Source organism: Colossoma macropomum, unplaced genomic scaffold (assembly GCF_904425465.1).
Source record: "Colossoma macropomum unplaced genomic scaffold, Colossoma_macropomum, whole genome shotgun sequence".
NCBI classification, from domain to species: Eukaryota; Metazoa; Chordata; class Actinopteri; order Characiformes; family Serrasalmidae; genus Colossoma; species Colossoma macropomum.
The window spans coordinates 28,321,724-28,329,978 of record NW_023494791.1 but is presented as its reverse complement, the minus strand read 5'-3'; positions in this window follow the sequence as shown (position 1 = coordinate 28,329,978).

The following is an 8,255-nucleotide window of genomic DNA, read 5'->3' as shown; positions in this document are numbered from 1 at the left end:
TCAACCTTGTATTATTCTCAATCAAAATCCTGACGCTCTCCACATCATTATTGAGCATCTGCTTCATTTTCTGCTCCAGTCACTGCTTAGCAATAATTTTATTATTCACCATTACCTTGGTCAAGCTTTCAGTTTTTTAGCCAAAATTTCCTTGGACTTTATTCTGAATTTGAGCTTGAAGCTCAATATATTTAAAAAATATCATAAGTTAAAGTTATCAATGGTAAGATATATATGGGGCATAAACATTTTTCATGCCCACCATAGCGGTATGTTTTAGTTTAGGATGCTCCACTGTTTAGGTTCATAGGTGTGCTGGTGTTTTTACTTGTTTCTGTCGTGTCCTTTGGAAACTGTGCTGTCTGGCAACTTTCTATTGTCTCTAGGCAACAAGGGGCAGATGAACACAGTCCCTTCTGGATGAAATGGACAAGAAGATAATAACAGTATTAGCCTAATAATGCCAGATTAGGTGCAGTCTATTTAGATTTCAATTTCTATACTTACTGGGAGTGCAGTTTCACACAGTTTGAGTGTAAATAGAAAAATTCATTAATTCATTATAAATCATTAAACTTTAGGCTTTTATTATTATTATTATTATTATTATTATTATTAGGACTGCTGTTCACTTGGGTAGGTTAATTTAATTAATAATATATTTTAAATCCACAATGCACTGTAGATACACATGCTCTTCAAGCAGTGTGAAGGGAGCATAGAGAAGTGGTTGGAGAGAGATGATGATACATTTAGATAACCTGGTTTTACTTTTGTTTGCTATAAGCCCACAGCTTTGTAGTGCACAGATCTCAGGTAACTTGCTGTGATGTCATGCAAACTTTCCTGAACATGGGAAAAAAGTTTCCAGATAGGGTTCCATCAAACATTTGTGCCAAGGGTCTATAATTTGATGAACTAGGATTAGGTGTGTGATATATAGTATTTTACAGCTTAAAATGCAGATCAGTCAACCAGATTTTAGGATGGAAAATATTGTTTTATAAATAATATTATAGGGTTTACCGCTATTAAAGGAGACACACAGCTTATGCACAAGTCGTTGTGCTTTATTAAACGACAGTTGTCGGCAGGAGCCACACTGTGCAATAAGTAAGGCTTTAGCTAACAGCACGCTCTACACTAAGCTCTCGTTTGCAGTCTCTCACTTCCAGCACTGACTGACTGGCTACTTCTCAACTATGCATAAACACACCTCCGCAGCTATCCCCGCCTTCACAATAAGAGTCCTTAACAGAATAACTCAGAGAATAACTGCTGGAAAACAAATAACCTATAAAAACATGTAGAACACATTTCTCAAGCAAGCTACAATATTTAATGAATAAAGCATTTAGAGAATTAAACCTATCACATAACTAATCACTTGTGCCCTGGCAAGCAAAAAACATACTAGTATTCATCCTAAAGACTGAATTTTGTCTGTCTGGTTTATGAGTCACCATCACTCAATTATTTTCAGTTCAAATCACACACGCACTGCAGCTGACGCGGAAACAGTGGAGCGAGTGATGTGTGTGAATAGTGGGACTCAGTGCCTGTCACACAGCATGACATCATCACACACACACACACACACACACACACACACACACACACACACACACTCTTAGGACAGCAGCTGCTAGCCTCCATTGGTGTCACTCTATTTGTCATGGCTGACAGGCTTACAACCTCAGAACTCCACAGAAATGTAATGAATTTGTTTTTAATGAAAAAAATCCAAACTGTTAGATTCACCATCAACACCACACAGTCAAATAATGAAACTATGCCATCTCTATGAGCACCTAGACATAGCCTTTTTAGGTCACAAATTAATCTAACTGACAAAAACTCTTGAGGAAACAGTTTAACATGTTAACATGTTGTCTCAATATATTGCCGTCTGACTTTTAAAAAACTTTTTTCACCCCGTTGCAGCTGATTTGCAACAAATAGTTTTGCAGATGTTACACAGATATACTTGGTTCTCTCAGCAGATGATTACAGTCCAACAGACTCATGGTGTCAATGCATGGAACAGCAACAGCAAATATTTCTTAAATTAAATAAGGACAAAAGAGATTTTGTGTTTGGCAACAAAGAGAAGAGACTTAATATTAGTGCACAGCACACATAATTTTGGGGGGTCTAAAAACCAAAGACCAAGTTCTAAAGCTTGGCATACTAATAGACTCAGATCTCACCTTCACTAATCATCGTAAAGCAATCACTAACACTGCATTCTATCATCTTAAAGATGTAATCAGAATCAAATGTTTGGTGTCCTTACAAGACCTAGGCAAACTCATCCATATTTTTATATCTGGTTGATATATATGGGTTGATATACTGCAATGGTCTACTACCTTGACTTCCCCAAAAAAACATTAAATGGCTACAGCTCATTTAGAATGCCTATGGCCACAGTTTCTCTGGAACTAGAGGACAGAGTATGTTACTCTACTTCTAAAATCCTTACAATGGTTTCCAGTTAGTTACAGAATAGATTTGAAAGTGCTGCTGCTAGTATATAAATCACTGTAGGGTTCAGGCCCAGAATACATCTATGATATTTTTAAAGAACATAAACCATGTAGCTCTCTTAGATCCATGCATTCTTGTCAGCTAGTAGAGACTAGAGTCCAAATTAAACATGGTGAAGTCCCAGCAGACCTTAGATGTGCCCCAAATGTAGAGATTTTTAAATCTTCGTTCAAACATTTCTCTTTTCAAATGCCTATAACTGAATTTCCCAATGTACTTTATTTTGAGCTTTGCACTTTTAATAAGACAACTTTATTTCGAATCGCCCTTGTCTGTACTTCCATTTTATTTTCTTTTATTTCTTTAAGCTATTGCACTTTCTATCTTACTAGCACTTTCTTAGTCTATTCAATTATTTTTACTGTTTGTCAAGGTTAATCCAACAGTCTGTACATTGTTGACAAAAGTGTGTATCCTGAGTTTAATCAACTCAAGAACTGACAAATGTCATAGAGGTTTTGTTGTACATTAAAGAATAACTGTATCATCTTCCTTGCTTAGGGTCCTGGAAAAGGCAAGTGTAAGGCATGAGTGCATTGGTTATCCTAGGTTTAACTGACTGTCTTAGAGGTTAAATGCTAACACTGTCATCCCAAAGATTCACAAATACCCTACAGATCTTTTGTATTATTATAGTCATTCATCCAGTGAAAGGGGGTAAATTGGAAACTGAACTTTTTTCTATTATTACTGAATATCAAAAAACATTCAAAAAGAATAAAACAGTTCTATCAGGGGTTCACAAACTTTTGCAACTCATGGTCAACACAAACGACAACAAAAGCTTACGTGGTCCACAACATTTAACAGTTCGTTTTTTTCTGACTCACCTCATGAGGCCTAATTGTATTGTTTTTCACTCTTAAGCATTTTGTCTTTATTTTTGATGTTCTGTAATGCCTGTTTAATTGTCCTTGTGTATGAAATATGCTATAAAACAAACCTGCCTTGCCTTGTCTGTGTCTGGCTGAATTTGACATTATTGTTTCACATTATTTCAAAATGGCTTGACCCCATTACCTTGCTTAATTAACTTTCAAGGTCTCTGACATCATTGCTTCTAAAAGATTTCCCAGCCTTACTGTAAATGTTGTATCTATAATGTGCCCAGACTGCACTAAACGTTTCACTTACACAGCCAGGACTACAGTTTGTGTAGTTTTACGTTTTTTTTACTACATAACTTCCTTGGAATAAACGTTTGTTGTTTCTAGTGGTTAAGGGCGAAGCTTCACGATGCCAGGGCAAAGCTGGTAGGTGAGTGGCTGCACTGTGACTTTTCAGCAGTTTAGAGATTGTGGTTGCAGGGGAATTCCATTCTTTATAATTATAAATGATTAAAATGTAAAAAACACATTCAGATAGGTTGGGTGTGAAATGTGCTGTTCTACATTAACATACTATAAGTTCCCTCAAAGAAAGTTATTATATGGAATTGTTAATACGCTGCCTGATGCTGGAGTCATTGTGTTATGAAATTTTTTAAAAGGTTTTGGCCCAAAACATATTTTTAAAGCCCATTAATAGCAGATAGGTATGTGAAGAGCGTTGTAAGGCGAAATAGTTCAAACTTCCAAAGAAAAAGCTTTTTTTTCAGATTTACCACTATTTTACCAATTTTAACATTACATACAACAACTTAGAATACAAGTGTAGGGTCACTGGTGGTTATGGACGGCAAAAAAATGGCTATTTTGCATTGTAGACATTGCAAGCCGTGGTCACCACCATTGTAAAGAAGTTTCACTACAATGAACCATTCCACATCAAACTACTCTGAATGGCTTTGTTTACAGCTCAAATGTTCAATACAGTCTGAGAACATTGTGTGCTCTGTTCTAGCTCAATTCAGAATACTGTTACATTAAAAACATTAACCTGCCAGAAGCGGTATGTACAAGCTGTTGTCCCCTTGGCCTCATCATTTCCCCTGGATTCCTGGCGCCATCTTAAGGGCTGTTGCATTACCAGAGCCGGTTTATGAGGAGCCTGGCCACTTCCCAGGAATGGCATTGCAGAGTGTTAAGTCTTCTCTCTACAAGTTCTCTGGCGTGGCCTCTTCCTACTTTCCCCGTTGTATCAAAAACAGGAAAGCAAAACGCCAGAGGGCGCCCGCGAGCAAGTTCTCATTGAAGGGGGGTAAATTGAGCTAAACTGCTAAAAACAAAATATTAAAATAGTTTCTGATCACTTATACCTGCACTGAAAGTATGAACAGAACATTTTCCCAGAACAATCAATAAGCTTGATATAAATATTTTATTTTTGCAAAATATCAACAGCAGTTGTCATATTTATTTTTGTGGGGTTAAATGTCTACATTGTAACTAATTTAATAATATAACTTATTTAATAATAAGCAATTTTTTAAAAATCTTGGAAAAGGCCTGCGTAGTGGTACACAGTGTGGGTGAAGATGTGTAAACGTTTCTGAGAAATTCCTGGATGGCTCACTGTGACTGGGGCATAATCGTTTTCATTTCAGATTTTTGAATCATTATTCCTTTTTAAGTCACTGGAGTTGCTTGTTGTGGTGGAAAGTATGATTATATTCACCAGCTCTTTAAATCTCTATACTTTAAAGACGACTTTACAGTGAGGTTTCATCAGAGAGGATTGGAAGCCATTTTGTAGATATTTGTATGCCATCGTGTGGCTGTGAACAGAACTGCATAAACATATTTATACATAAATAAAACTTCAGCTATATCATCATTTTAAACTCAGCCTCGGTAACAAAAACTAATAATGAATGTAAGTTTTCACTTAAAAAATGCTTGAAGTTTACAGACTTGTGCATTATGATCCCTGCTGAAGAAACAGCACATACCAGCATGAATTCTGTGCTGGTTTATGTGGGTCTTTGACGGTGTAGTGCTGGTTTAGCTGGTCACCCTGCATGGTTACACAGCATATAACAACTAATCATTACTACTGAATGAAAACAAAATGTACCACTTTTGAACTCAGCAACTCTTCAAAGGGAAAAAATATTTCTTAACATTGTAATATAGCAGATCTCAATATTATATTTATGAAGAATCACTGATTTCTGAATTGTTTCTCCTAAACGCCCCTTAGGAGAAAAGAGGAGATTAACATCAGCATTTCACTGTGAGACGTTCTGGTGATGAAGGTGAAAAGCGTGAGTTCTCCTTCTAACTAACACACTGCTGAACGAGTTCTGTGATATAGAATAGAGCAATGTATAAGAAAACGACGAGATCCTACCCAGGAAGGGACGGAGAAAAAGAGAGAGAAATAATGCCGACTGCACATACAGTGGAGCGCATACTCAATCACACCCCAGTCAATATGTTCCAGACAGTCCTGTAGCTTGTTCATTGCCTAATTTGTCCACTTCTTTACAGCACTAACCACATGTTGAGCAGATTTTAGTTTCTACCATGCAGTTTGGAAGAAGATGAACTAGGCAGTGATTAGAGAGACCCAAAGCAATGTGAGGAACAGAGGGTTATGCTTCCTTTAAAACAATGTAGCAGTGATCTAATGTATTACCAGTAGTATCTACTGTTTTTGCCAATAAAAGTACTACATTATGCTAAATAAATACAAATAAACAGAATAATAAAACATAAGCATGTTTGATTCTTTAGTGAAGTTATTAATATGCTGGTTAGAAGACTACAATTAAAAGAACACAGGTTTGGTTCCTGATGTCTCTGTGCACTTCAGCATGGACTTAAATTCCATCAGCAGCACACCTGTTTTAATTTAATGAAGGATTTATTAGCCCAACTAGGCACTGGATGGTAACTGTGTCTTCCTCAAAGAGAGCTTCATAAAAGACTAAGCCATCAAAATCATATCAAATAATTTATTTATTTATTTGTATTTAATGGCATTATTACATTTTACATTATAATACTTATATTATTTGGGGTCTATGAGGGGTATGAATGATGCAGGCCAATACACCAGGCTCTATACCCTCTACTACAGAGGTCAAATATGTGGCCTGAGGTCACTGCCTCAATACTGTCCTCATTTGCCTGTGCCCATGAGGACTGTGATGCCGTAGAGTACTGGTCAAAAACCCTGCTCTTGGAGATCTACGTTCCTGCAGAAAGAAATAATTAGATGGTTCAGGACGGGTTGATTAGGGCTGGAGCTAAAGTAAAGGAAAGGAATCTCCAGGAGGGGTGCTGATGACTACTTGTCATTTCTCATTTTGGAGTTCAAAATGGTGCTCACAAGCACTTTCTATGTGACCTTATCGGTGCATTTTATATCTCTAATTGCTGCCTCCTCGAGCCTGTGACCTGGAAACCAATACTCTGCCATCGTTAAGAATGTTTCAATTCTGTAAATGCACTTGGAGGAATCAAGGAGGTTTCCAGAGCGAGGAAACACCCTACACGGAAGTCTTTTTAACACAACGTGTGACGTATTTTCTCTGCCTCCACCTTGTGTAGTCATTGGATTATTACAGTTCATGGGATGGTACTGCCAAAGGAAAGCTAATTAAACTGCACTAAAAGAATGTTGTAGCATTAGATTATAATACAATGTAAATGTTTATTATCGACAGAAAATGCCATCGACTCCTCTGTCCTTGCATCGTATGCTGCCTAGTCAGAAGACCCTACTTCGCACTTGTGAAATAGGAATTATGAGTACATCATGTTCAAGTGCTTTGTTGCCCGAGCCCAATGAAAAATGTCAGGCGCAAGGTTTGTTCTCAACCGCTTTTCAGGGAAATCCTATTTTGATTCCATAATGCACATGCTAGAAGAAGAAGAGGATAAAACAAGTTAAATGCACATAGATTACAGATTTTAAAAAATTACCCAAACAACCATTAACAACGGGTGCACTGTTAAAAATAAAGAATTACAAACCATCCAGTATTGAACCTGTCCTCTTCTCTGTCAGGTTGAAAGGTTGCAGGTCGCCTGAACTTGAGAACTCAAATATGAATGATTTTCCCACTAGAAATTATGACTGGAGTTGTTCATGTGCAACTTATGAGCTGGGAACTCATGTTTACCATAATTCTGATAACAAAGGAAGGCGCTAAGATGTAAGGAAAGGAAAGAGGAAAAGAAAACAAGGGAAAATGATTAAGGACATGAGGTTCACCAGTGGACTCAGCAGCAGCCTCTTATCCAAAATTTATTGACATACAGATGAGGACAGATCAGGGTATATGGGTTTAGTCCTGTCCCAAATAGTGCCCTAAGCAATGCAGTCCTCCTCCAAGACTGCATGTGGTGATGTCCCCCTGTATGCAGATAGCAAGAGGACGTCCTCAAGGACGCTAGATTTAAAAGTGTGCCATTGGGACACACAATGTGTTGGCTCTGTATGCTCTACCCACCTCTTAGCATATAATTTTAGACCAATAAGAGAATTTTAGACCCAAAAAGAGAAGAACGGAGCCTTCAATCTTCAGTTCCTATTTTTACTTCAGTTCCTGGAATTACAGTGTTCCATTGTGGTTCTGTGTGTTTCTCAGTATTTAAGTAGGTTGTTTTACCGACCTGATATTTTTCTTTTTTACACAAGTTGTTGCACTTTTACTTGAGTCATTATTTTACCCAAGTATCAATCTTTTAACTTGAGTCTAGCATTTAACTTCAGGCTACACTAACTTACCTACCTCTGGTGGTCCTGATGAACGGGGTAAAGGGGGCTAACAAATTATGCAGAGAAGCAGATGAACGACAAACTGTAATTGAAGA